The sequence below is a fragment of the Nerophis ophidion genome, linkage group LG17 (assembly GCF_033978795.1).
Source record: "Nerophis ophidion isolate RoL-2023_Sa linkage group LG17, RoL_Noph_v1.0, whole genome shotgun sequence".
Lineage (NCBI taxonomy): Eukaryota > Metazoa > Chordata > Actinopteri > Syngnathiformes > Syngnathidae > Nerophis > Nerophis ophidion.
The window spans coordinates 18,241,234-18,255,636 of NC_084627.1; positions in this window are offsets into that span (position 1 = coordinate 18,241,234).

Genomic DNA, 14,403 nt, shown 5'->3' on the forward strand with positions numbered 1-14,403 from the left:
TGTGATTGCTAGAAGCCTTGGCTGATAGTCAAAAAATCAATTTATCGAACAATACCGTATTTTCCGGAATTTTTTTTTCCCCAAAACTCAACAATGCGCCTTGTAACCCGGTGTGCCTAATGTACGGAATAATTCTGGCTTTGCTTGCCCACCTCGAAGCAACTTTATGTGGTACATGGTGTAAAGATAAGTGTGACCAGTAGATGGCAGTCAAACATAGGAGATATATGTAAACTTCACTGTGATGACAATATGACTCAAGTAAACAACACCAACATTTTATATGTTAAATTGAAAATATAGAACATAACATATGGCGCTCGAAAATCCATCAAAATGTTTTTGTACGACTTTGGTAAGCTATGAAGCCGCACCGCTTGATGGATTGTCGGCGCATTAAACATGCGAGTATTATTATTCTGTGAAGACATATAATCTGTTGTGAACCGCTGCCCGGATCACATTTTGATTTTAGTTTCTGAGTCCTTTTGTGTTTTCTGTTTGTCTTGGACTCTTTCGGTTCTTGGTTGCATTTCCTTGTTTTGTTCTGTTACCATAGTTTCTGATTTGTTCCACCTGTTACTTGTTACTTTGTTTGCAGTAAGCAACACTCACGTTTGCAGTCCTAGTTCTTGTCTCTGTGCTAAGAGTTACCTTAGTTTCCCGTGTGGTCGGCTCGTTGCCCTTGTGCTTCCTGACTCGGTGCTAAGTTTAGCTTTAGCTTCCTGTGCGTTCGGCACACTTTTTCTTTTGTTTGATTTTTTTTCTGTTTTGTACCAGTGCTATTAAATCAAGCCCGTACCTGAAAGTTTCGTCCGACTGGTCCTTTGCATCCTGGGGTTGAACAAAACGCACATCACTATGCGCTCCCCACGTGACATTATCTGGCGTTTTGTTTCGCAATATTATGCAAAAGCAACTTTTCTTACCTTCTCGTACCTGCTGATGTGTATTTGGGATCTGCATAACTCCCGAAAATGTGCGCACATCCACCTTTGTAGTCCGTTTGACACTGTAGTCCATAAGCTTCTTCCTTTTCATTATGTTCTTGTTATGGGACATTCATCCTCTGCTGTTGCCATTTCTAATATAAAGTAGTGTAAAGTTCTTACTTATATCTGTCAGTAACTCGCCATGAAAGCGCTAAAACATAGCGGTATAGTGAGTTTACGTTATTCATCCAAGGTTAGTTCATCCAAAGACTTTTTGCCAAATTTCACACCCCTAATGATGCAGCCGTCAGGACAGGTTTCGTCATTTCTCACAAAATCGCCAGATAAAGTAAGGCGTTTTCTGACGGAGAGTTTATTAAGCAGTGCTTATTGGACTCTGTTGCGCTGATATGCCCAGAGAAGAGGGGCGCATTTGAGAACATGTCAATCTCCCGACGCACTGTAACGAGAGATCGGATGAGAGCTGCGATGTACGTGACACCGCCCAGCTGCTCATCTTCTTACGTGGGATAACTGCAGACTTTCAAATCACGGAGGAGTGGCAGCCATGCAGTCAATTAAAGAGACAACCACAGCTAATGACTTGTTCACATAGGTAAATGCATGTTTGGACATTTTAGGGCTGAAATTGGACAACAGATGGTTGTGTAACTCTGACGGGGAAAAATGTTGCCCTTTTAAAGAGGATGCAGGATAAAGTGACAGAAATGAATCCTGTGCAGAAATTGACATTTTTGCAACGCATTATACATCAGGAAGTGTTGTGTAAGACAGTTTTGAAAATAAAACCGTCAAAAGCAATTTGCTTTTGTATTAAGTTATGTTAGGTTAAATGGAATTATTGTTATTATCCATCCATCCATTTTCTACCGCTTATTCCGGGCGCTGGTGCCTATCTCAGCTACAATCGGGCGGAAGGCTGACTACACCCTGGAAAAGTCGCCACCTCATAGGAGTATTATTATTATTATTATTGTTACTTTTTATTATTTATGTTACGGTACATCAAAAAATAATATTGAGCGAAATTTAATTGAAATATTGTCGATGTGGCTCTCCAGCAGTGCTCGGGTTGCTCATGCGGCCACTGGTAAAAATTAATTGCCCACCCTGGTCTAGTTCACGAGTGGGGGAAGAGTGGATCGTGAGATCAACAGGCGGATCGGTGCGGCATCTTCAGTAATGCGGATGTTGTATCGATCCGTTGTGGTGAAGAAGGAGCTGAGCCGGAAGGCAAAGCTCTCAATTTACCGGTCGAGCTACGTTCCCATCCTCACCTATGGTCATGAGCTTTGGGTCATGACCGAAAGGATAAGATCACGGGTACAAGCGGCCGAAATGAGTTTCCTCCGCCGGGTGGCGGGGCTCTCCCTTAGAGATAGGGTGAGAAGCTCTGCCATCCGGGAGGAACTCAAAGTAAAGCCGCTGCTCCTCCACATGGAGAGGAGCCAGATGAGGTGGTTCGGGCATCTGGTCAGGATGCCACCTGAACGCCTCCCAGGGAGGTGTTTAGGGCACGTCCAACCGGTAGGACGCCACTGGGAAGACCCAGGACATGTTGGGAAGAATATGTCTCCCGGCTGGCCTGGGAACGCCTCGGGATCCCCCGGGAAGAGCTAGACGAAGTGGCTGGGGACAGGGAAGTCTGGGCTTCCCTGCTTAGGCTGTTGCCCCCGCGACATGACCTCGGATAGGCGGAGGATGATGGATGGATGGATGGTCTAGTGGGACAGGCGAAAGTTAAGTCATGGAAAATGCATTCGTTTATCAATTAATTCATGTTTTTCTGAGGCCTAGTAGCAAATGCGTCACGGACCGCTACCGGTCCCCGGACCTGTGGTTGGGTACCACTGGTCCAGTATGTTCACTATTTTATTTAAAGACAAAATTGTTCTTCCATTGCAATAAGAAACATATGTTTAATGTACTCTAAGATTTTTTGGTTAAAATAAAGCCAATAATGCCATTTTTTGTGGTACCCCTTATTTAAAAAAGTACCGTAAAGTATCTAAAAGTATTGAAAAGTATCGAAATACATATTAAAATATTGGTATCGGGACAACACTTCATGTACTTATTAAAATAATATGAAACCAGCTCTACGCCAACGCAAACTGCAATAGAAAAATATTTTGTTCAACTAATACCTCGCCATCATCGTCAGTCAAAACAGAGCCTTATTAGGGTTTGTTTTTTGTTCCCTGTAAGTGTCACGGCGTGAAGCCTAATTCTCTCGCAAAAGATGTCACATTACAATCAAATCAAACTCCGCGATAAAACACTTAAAATAATCGAGCCGCTTTCTATTCTTCATTTTGGGGGTTTATCATAAGGGTTGAGATCAGACTGTGTTTTACATCACTTAGGGCTTTACTGATAATCACATCTTCTATCTTCTTAACCCACAAACACACACACACACACAAACACACGAACACACACACACGCCACTCCTGCTCTCCAGCAAACACAAAACCCTTTTACATAATGAAATTACACAGCGTCATATGTTACGTCGTCAACTTGAGTTATGGCCGTTTTACATAAAATTCACATCGGGGGCATTGTCCGCGGATGCATGTGTGCATACGGATTTACATTTTAGAGGGTATTAAAGAAATGAGTGAGGTGCGGTAAAATAGGGTATGTTGGTGGAGAGATGAAGGGGGGGAGTGAAAAAAGGAAAAGGAAAAAAGCGTCCCAATTTCCTGTTCTATCAGCTCAAATCCTGGCAGCCATAAATAAAACACACACATGTAGACAGCCTCACTTGATAGGCCCCTTTTTTTTCCTTTCTCTCACACACACACACACACACACACACACACACACACACACACACACACACACACACACGAAGATTGTGTGCAAGGTAATTTCAGCATAAGGTAGAAAGACATATTTGTTTATTTCGGCAATTTTTAGAGAGTATTGCTTTAATGCAGGGGTTTCAGACACGCTTGAGACGTTATTTTGCGGCCCCCACCTTTATATGAAAGTTCAATGTTAGTTCGGCCTGCAAGTTTTATACCAATGGCGTTTGAGAGCGTTGTGTTATTTGGGTCCAAAATGGCTCTTTCAACGTTCTGGGTTGCCTACCCCTGCATTAGTGGAAAAGCGGCAAATAAGTGAAAGCGACAAAAAAGTTGCCATGGAGACGAGGGTTTTCTTACGTACCTGGCTGCAGTCACACCGCGATACTTGTCGTCAGTAATAACAGTCCCCGATAACCTGGACCAATTCAAACCGTTCTGTTTTTTTTATTGTTTAATTTTCATTGCCTCACATGACGGCGTGGCGCAGTGGGAGAGTGGCCGTGCGCAACCCGAGGGGCCCTGGTTCAAATCCCACCTAGTACCAACCTCGTCACGTCCGTTGTGTCCTGAGCAAGACACTTCACCCTTGCTCCTGATGGGTACTGGTTGGCGCCTTGCATGGTAGCTCCCTCCATCAGTGTGTGAATGTGTGTGTGAATGGGTAAATGTGGAAGTAGTGTCAAAGCGCTTTGAGTACCTTGAAGGTAGAAAAGCGCTATACAAGTACAACCCATTTATCATTTATGATGAACACTACATATACCACTTTTTTGCGTTCGCTATCCCGGTACTTTCCCGGCTATTATCCGCCGACCGCCGTGTTGCTGTAGGGAGGAAAAGTGGAACGACACACATTGCGGAAATAACATTATTCTCCGTGCGTCGGCTAAATACAAATATATTCCACAACCCCAAACATGTCTTTTTCAAAACCTGCAGTGAAGAGAAAGGTTAGTGATGAGCAAAGACAATTCCAGGAAAAATGGGAGATGCAATTTTTGTTTGTTGAGCACAGGGGGACCCCGACGTGTCTTATTTGCGTAGAAAAAGTTGCAGTGCACAAAGGATACAATTTGAAACGTCATAATACAACTAGACATGCTGAGGAGTATGCAACATTTTTTTAGAGAAATCTTTTACTGCAGCCCAGACTGTGCATCCAGTGACCCCCAGGTAAATTGACTTTGAGACCCCTGCTTTAATGTAATGGCGTCACAAAATTTCTCTTTAAAATTTCTATTGTTGTCGACTCCAGCCTGCAAAGAAACACCGCCTCCTCCGCCCTTAATCCCTGACTCCAACTGGAAAATCTCATATTTTTAAACACTGGATTATATTTTTCTTTTATTACTGGTGGAGCCGAAGGAGAGTCACAAGGGTCAAGGGGTGAGGTCCAACTAGATAGGATTAAACAAAAAAAAGCCCCGGGACTTAAAAATTGAACAGAGGAAAAATAATATTTTTTTCAGGGGAAAAAAAATACATGCATTTCTTCATTAAGTAGATGGCGTAACGGAAATCTGTGCGACAGAAAGGCTATAAAAACATTGATATTAAAAAAAAAAAAAAAGGTAAAAGTAGGTCTGACATGGAACGGTAATCCCCAGATGAGCTGAAAAGCAGTTCAACAATGTCACACAAGGCGGTTGTGCGAAAACACTTGATTGTGCTCGCCGACCAACAAAGAAATGTGCATGCAGGAAACACAAAGCAGGAAAGACGACCGCGACATGAGGTCACTGAAGGACAACCAACTCAAGAAATGAAAGCAATGGTCAGTATTCCGTTCAAACAATGGCCTCAGACCTGGCGTCTGTAAAGCTGACGTTTCAGTTGAAGTTTCAAGGGGAACTGCACTTTTTTTTTTTTTTTTGGCCTATCGTTCACAATCATTATGAGAGACAAGAACACACGTCTTTTTTTTTCTTTTTTTCTTAAGATTTTTAAAGATAATAAAAAAAACACCACTTGGAAAATGCGGCTAATTGCGGTCACTGTTGCCGCCTTCAAAGCCCCCCATAAAACATACATCTTTTCAGGATCTGGATCATGTTTTATGTTGTTTTCTGTTTAAGACTCCATTAGTCCCTGTTTGCGCTCCCTTGTTTGGTCACCATGGCGATTCAATGGTTTCACCTGTCTCCTTTGACACACGCACCTGGCTCTAATCAAGACACTTTTATTTAAGTTGTTTTGCCAGTCAGTCGTCCTGGCGACATTGCTCTGTTTATGTTATGTTCATACCATAAGTTCATGGTGTTCCCTTCATGCCATTTCCAAGTAAGTTTTGTTTGTTCATGCCACAGCTCGTGAGGGTTCCATGTCCGTAGTCCACGCTAAGTGTTAGCTTCTACGTTTCCTGCGCTAAGTTTTTGTTTTTTAACTTCTCGTGCGAAGGGCACGCTTTCCTTTTGTTGTTTGCCTGTGATTTTGTAATTGGATGATTTTTGATAAATAAATCATCTCCTACCTTCACGCCTTTATCCAAAGCCATCAGTTTTGCATTCCGGAAGAACGAACCACAGTAAGCCGACCATCGTCTTGACACATATATACACATACTGTACATATACAAGTACATATACATACATACACTCATGCATATAATCATGTTTGATCAAACATATATTAATGTTTTTACCCTAGGGGAAACTGGGTAACACATGGCACACTGACAAAGCTTAACCTAGTGTTACTATAACAATCTACAAGGTTAATATAGTTGGCTTCTCTTTCTTCCCCTCCATTTATCTGCTTTCTTTTGTATTTGAAGTTATGATTACATATATGTATTGTCGCCTTTGAACAATTGTATTGTTGATAATAGAGGTAATCATTATTATTACTCATTATCAATAGCGGTATTTATATCGGTATTTGTATTGATCTATTTGTAGTGTAATTGTCGTAACGTGGACTATGGTGTGGTTTGTTTTCCCGGAATGCGAAGGAACTTGACCGGTCGTGTCGTGAAGGTAAAGACATATTTAATTTTCTACTCAAAAAGTACCAAACAAAAGGCGCTCACAGCGGAGGCAAAAAACTTGACTAATGAAACAAAAAAACAACCCAGAGGTGAGCGTGCCTAACGCACGTAATAGCAAAGGCAAAACTGAGGACATGAAACATGAACTAAAAAAACTTACTAAACTGTGGCTTGAAAACAAAACTTACACATGGGCAGAAACTATGGACAAGAAACAAGACTTACTTGGCAAGGCAAGAACAACAAAATCAGAGTATTGAGTATAGTCATAACCGGAGTGTTGAGTATGACGCCAGGCCGACTGCCTGGCAACTACAAGCCTAAATAATACAGACATGATTAGTGAAAGGTGCGTGAGTCCGAATTTAAGACAGGTGAAACTAATGGTTGTCATTGTGACAAAACAAGAGTGCACAAAGAGTCCAAAAACCAACAGAACATAACCAAATAAAACATGATCAGAAAGACATGACGGTAATAATGCTCATTGTCATTTCTGCATTATTTATTTCACTAACTGCTTCTTTGCTATCACTTTTACCATCAAATTTGTACATATCCTTGTGGAGGGAGGTGCGGCCAAAGCGCTTGCAGGCGCAAAGGTCACCGCCTCTGTCTATTGTACTGAGGACGAGCACCATCGGATAGGGCGGGGCATGTGCTGACGGCGAAACACACCTGGCAGGTGATTAGATTTCACAGGTGGTACGTGTTAATCTAATCATCTGTTGTCTTTAACATTAAGCGGCCAAGAGCAGGAAGGGGATAGGATACGGAGGTGGCTGAAAATTCACATCGTGCTGGAGAGAAATCTGTGAGAAATTCAATGGACATTAAAACATTGATAAAAACTGCAAGCTTGGCTCCTGTGCCGTGTATAATAGTGGAACAGATAGGAAGCGACTTCCACTATCCTATTTGCTGATGTTGTTCTATTGTTGTTATTGTTATTGTTTTGTTTACTGTTGTTTCTCTGTCTAATCCCTCTCTGTCCCCACAATTTCCCCCTTTCTCTTCCTTTTTTTTCTCTTTCTATTCCCTCCTGCTCTGGTCCGGCTGCACCAAATAATAATATAAATCTAGTTAATAAAGTCAAATACAAATAAATTTATAAAGTAAATTTGTACAGCCGATACGGGCATCTACATCAATTATATATATATATATATATATATATATATATATATATATATATATATATATATATATATATATATATTTTTTTTTTTTTTTTAAAGCCCTCAATCAACGTTTTATATACACACTGCAAGTCTATATATAATGTAGTAACAGATACCTGTACGTTCATAAAAATATATAAAATGTTTAATATTTACCGTATTTGGAATATTTTAATAAATTATGAGACTGACTTCTTCTGCGAATTGATTTCTGTTTCAAAGTAGCGCACGTCCGACTTCTGGGCAACAGTGTGTGTCCTACTTTTGGATACAAAACGCTTGTGTGTCTTCTAATCACAGCAGACTTGGTAACAAACAACGATGACGAATATATTTTGACAAATGAGGATTCACAAGTAGAATGAAAGGAGGATCAACTGCTGCTTCTAGAAGCCAGCACAAAGTAGACGGTGAAACTTTAGAGTAGACAGAAGAGGTGAAAGCAACTCGAAGCTGCAAATGTGGAATTTGGAGACGAAATATTGCAGCATAAACGGAGTACCCCAAGTAAACCAAAACCTTTCCTACGGCTAATACCGAAGCACGCTAATGTATTGTTACAAGGTTACTCAGTGTTTGTTATTGGAACAGTAAGTTATGGGACATAAATTAAGTATTACTGGAAGTCTTTGAATGCTTTTTTTTAATTTTAGAACCAACCTCGTCACGTCCGTTGTGTCCTGAGCAAGACACTTCAACCTTGCTCCTGATGGGTGCTGGTTGGCGCCTTGCATGGCAGCTCCCTCCATCAGTGTGTGAATGTGTGTGTGAATGGGTAAATGTGGAAGTAGTGTCAAAGTGCTTTGAGTACCTTGAAGGTAGAAAAGCGCTATACAAGTACAACCCATTTATCATTTATCATTTATTTTTAGAGATATAATAGATTGCTCCCATTAGCTGCATTACTGGCCACCTAGAACAAGCCATTTTTTAAATTTTAGAATGCAAAAAAAAACTAAAAACTTTTATCTTCTTGTCTCTCGTAATGATTGTGAACAATAGGCAAAATTCCAGAAAAAGTGCAGTTCTCCTTTAAAGCACCCTTAAAAAAATATTTTTGATGATGTTCTAGCAGTAAAATGTGTGCTCAGGGCCCGTTTGAGCACCAAATGCCACTTCCCAGAGGACAGCTTTGTAAAAAAACATAATCCCATTTTTTTTTTTTTTTTTTTTTTTTTTAAATGTGGCATTGCTACACATCTTAAAATAAAGCCTGTGGATAAGCTAACTATTTTTCAGTCAACTACAGATGAGAGAGCTGTAAGTTAGATCATTTTGTTTTTAACTTGACATGAGAGCCCGTTATATTGTGACATTAATGTTAGCATTGTAGCTAACATTGCGATAGTAGGGCTGCAACTATCGATTATTTCAGTAATCGAGTAATCCGTCCGATTCACTTCAGGTGCCACTGCTACGCATGAATAAAGACACGGGTAGGATATGATAAGCAGCTTGGAATAGTCACAAATAAGGAAGCAACACCACACAAAATTTTGCAAGCTACTAGGACAATTTGTATCGCGATAGACACGTAATATATATCCATAAAAAATGTGTTCTTAAAACATTACATATATATATATATATATATATATATATATATATATATATATATATATATATATATATATATATGTATCATATATACATGTATGTATGTATGTATGTATGTATATGTATGTGTGTTTATTAATATGTACGTATGAATGTATGTATGTATATATATGTATGTATATACGTATGTATGTATGTATATGTATGTATATGTATGTATGTAAATGTATGTATTTATTTATATATATATGTATGTGTGTATATATATATATATATATATGTGTGTGTGTGTGTGTGTGTGTGTGTGTGTGTGTGTGTGTGTGTGTGTGTGTGTGTGTGTGTGTGTATGTATGTATATATATATATATATATATATACACCTGCGATGAGGTGGTGACTTGTCCAGGGTGTACCCTGCCTTCCGCCCGATTGTAGCTGAGATAGGCGCCAGCGCCCCCCCCGACCCCGAAAGGGAATAAGCGGTAGAAAATGCATGGATGGGATATATATATATATTTTTTTTTTTTTTTTCAATTTCATTTTTAACCTTAAGAAACCGGAAACGACAAAGGAAGGTTTGTTGCATGAACAAAGGCACTCACGCTCTGGTAACCTCGCAAAGGGAAAAGAGCAAAAATGTGTTGATCAGCTTTCTGTACAGAACACCTAAGTCAAGCACTGAAAGGTTTGAGGAATGATTCAAGGCAACCTTCACTGATATCAGTCAAAAAGTAATTTTCCTTTGTGTTGACTTCAACATTGACCGTTTGAACCCTAACAAGCAAAATATCATTGATGATTTCATAGACACAATGTATGGTACGAGCTTATATCATAAATCACAAGGCCAAGCAGAATTATGAGTCACTTATTGATAACATCTTCACCAATGATTTTGATAATAACACTACAAGTGGTCTTCTAATAACTGACATCAGTGATCATCTACCAGTTTTCATGATCTATGACAGAATCTACAAGAAGAGAAAAATGGATGACAAGAAGACCTTTTGAAGAATACGCACAGGGAAAAACACGATTGTGTTAAAGATTGATCTAAAACAGGGGTCAGCAACCCAAAATGTTGAAAGAGCCATATTGGACCAAAAATACAAAAACAAATCCGTCTGGAGCTGCAAAAAATTCAAAAACATAGTACACACAGATAGTGTGTCATGATATATAAATTGATTTATGACGACTTAAAGGAAACTAAATGAGCTCAAATATAGCTTCAAATGAGGCATAATGATGCAATGTGTACATACAGCCAGCCTAAATAGCATGTTAGCATTGATTAGCTTGCATTCAGTGACCAAATATGTCTGATTAGCACACTCCACATAAGTCAATAACATCAACAAAACTCACCTTTGTGCATTCATGCATAACGTTAAAAAATTGGTGGACAAAGTGAGACAGAAAAAGAAGTGGCATAAATCACATCTTAGAAAGTCGGAGAAAGTTATACATGTAAACAAATTACGGTGAGTTCAAGGGCCGCCAAAATTAGTAGGACAAAACGGCGCTCGCCAAATACTCGAATCAGTGAAGCATGTTTAATATTAAAAGTGTGCTTTATAGCAATTAGGGAGATTTGTGTCATGTTTCTCCTCCTACAGAAACCAAATTAAAACAAAAAATATGTTTTTCCCCTTCATCATTTCCATTTTTCATATATTTTTGGAAAAGCTCCAGAGAGCCACTAGGGCGGCACTAAAGAGCCGCTGGTTGCCGACCCCTGATCTAAAATAACAAAGTTGGGACAATGTGTGGAGAGAAAATTATGTAAATTAGGATTATCGAAGTTTTTAAAAATGTTTTCCTGATGCTTTATGACAAACATTGTCCATGAAAACAAATAAACATAAAGGAAAAGAACAATCCACCATGGATGACAAAGGAATTAAAAAATGCTTGAAACAAAAAAAAAATTCATCAAATCGAATATTTATAAAACAAAGATCTGTAGAGGCAGAAATAACGTGCAAAAAATAAAACAACAAACTAACTAACATACTACACGGATGTAGGAAAGAACCCCATAGTCAACTGTTGGACAAGAACAAAAACAACATGAGAATAACATTAGATTAGATTAGATTAGATAGTACTTTATTTATTCCGTCAGGAGAGTTCCTTCAGGAAAATTACAATTTTCAGAACAATCCCATTCAAGATCAGACAAACATTACATGGAGACAGAACAGGATCGCTGACGGGTCTGCCGGCTTCCAGCGCCCCTTACAAAAAAGATGACATACAGGTAAACAAGGGGGGGGGGGGGGGGGGGAGAAAAGAATAGAAGATTAAAATAAAATTTAAAAAATCGGTCTTAGCCTGAGCCCTGGAGTGGGGGTGCAGACTGAGGCCAAGGGGGAAAAAAAAACAAAAAAAACATGGAGCATACTAAATCAAAAATGGTTCTGAAAAAAAATTTCCCTCAATACTTCTCAGAGGGAAACAAAAAAATGAAAATATGGATGAAGTAGGTAGCTGAATGCTTTAATAATAATAATGGATTAGATTTTAAATAATTCATTCACACCTGGTGGTGGTAAGCTACTTCTGTAGCCACAGCTGCCCTGGGGTAGACTGACGGAAACGAGGCTGCCAGTTTGCGCCTACGGCCCCTCCGACCAACACCGATCATTCATTCACCATTGCGAGTTGCACCGGGGGCAAGGGTGAAGTGTCCTGCCCAAGGACACAACGGCAGCAATTTGGATGTCAAGAGGCGTGGAGCGAACCTGCAACCCTCAGGTTTTTGGCACGGCCGCTCTACCCACTACGCCATACCGCTTTAATAGATGTTTTGTTAACGTGGAACACACGATCACATAGATAGGAATCCCAAGTGAATGTTCCTCAAAAATACGACAATAGAAGAAATAATCAAAATTGTAAACAAATGCAAATCCAAAAGCTCCACTGACTGTCATGGCATTGATATGGAAACAATAAAAAAGGTTATTGAACACATTTCAGAACCTCATATGTCACATATAAGAAATCTATCATTTCAAACAGGCATATTCCCAGATGAAATGAAAATAGCAAAAGTTTCTTTACTGCCACAATTTCTAAAATAATTGAAAAAAAATATTTAACAAGGGATTGGAACCATTAATGAATAAAAATTAAACACTCACAGAGAACCAATACAGATTCCTTGCTAACATTTGAACATCAATGGCATTAACTAAGATAACAGAGGAAACTCCCAATACAATGGATGATTGTGGTGGGCATGGCCTGCGCACCTGCAGCGAAGCGGGGTGTGGCAGGACCGGCTTCGAGGTTGGCGACAGGTGAGTGGATGACACAGCTGAAAGTGTATGTCTAATCACCTGTCGCTCTGTTAAAGGCAGCAGTCGGGAGGCAGCAGGAGGAGACTGACATGAGACAATTGCTGAAAAGCAGAAAAAGATTCACGAATGAAAGACAATTGCTGAAAAGCAGAAAAAGATTTATTGGAAAAATAAACCTTGTCGAACTTGGAAAGCCTGTTATGTCAGTCCTTGGTGGTCCAGAGAATCCAGAAGCAGCAATGGATGATAAACAGTGAGTAGCAGCAATATTTATGGATTTAACAAAAGCATTTGACACAATTAATCATAAGATTTGATCAACAAACTAGAAAGGCATGGCATCAGAGGATTAGTCTTGAACTAGATAAAGAGCTACTTAACCAACAGGAAGCAAGTTATCAACAGAGCTAACTATATCTTGTGGCATACCCTAGGGATCCACACTGGCACCAACAATGTTTAATCTCGATACAAACAATATTTGTAAAGTTACATATCGGACTTAAAGTTAGTATTATTTGCAGACGACACAACAGTGTTTTGTTTAGTAGTGAGCACACAGAAGCTAATACAAATAAAAACAGAAGAAGTGAAGAAATTAAAGAGATGGAGTGACAAAAACAGACTCTTTGAGTATCAGTCAATTTAAAATATGTCTATTTGGTAACAATAGAGGAGAAAATCAAACACAAATATCAATAGATGGAATAGACATTAAAAGAGTAAAATAAATAAAATGTTGGAGAGTAATAATAGAAGATAGAATGAACTGGAAATCTCATATAAAAATATGCAACATAAAATAGCAAGACATATTCCAATAATGAACAAAGCAAAATATGTACTGGACAAAAAAAATCACTCCGCATTCTTTATTGCTCGCTAGTGTTACCATATTCAAGTTATAGGGACGGCGTGGCGCAGTGGGAGAATGGCCGTGCGCAACCCGAGGGTCCTTGGTTCAATCCCCACCTAGTACCAACCTCGTCACGTCCGTTGTGTCCTTGAGCAAGACACTTCACCCTTGCTCCTGATGGGTGCTGGTTAGCGCCTTGCATGGCAGCTCCCTCCATCAGTGTGTGAATGTGTGTGTGAATGGGTAAATGTGGAAGTAGTGTCAAAGCGCTTTGAGTACCTTGAAGGTAGAAAAGCGCTATACAAGTACAACCCATACAACCCATTGTGCAGAAGTATGGGGAAACAACCACAAATGTGCACTTCATTCAGTAACAGTGTTACAAAAAAAAGGTCCATTAGAACAATACATAATGTAGGATACAAAGAACATACAAAAACTTGATCGAATCCAAAATATTGAAATTCAAAAACTTGGTGCATTTGCAAACAGCTAAAATTATGTACAACGCAAACGATAACCTGCTACCCAAGAATGTATAGCAATTCTTCTCATCAAAAGAGGAGAAATACAACCTTGGTGAAAAATCTAACTTAAAACAGTGGTATGCACGTATAACAGGTGAGATCTTTAGTATATCAGTATGTGGAATGAAATTGTGAAATGGATTAAGAAAATAAGTGTCAGGATCAAACATCGATGACATCTATTAAAACAGACAAGAAGCAACGAAATAAACAGAG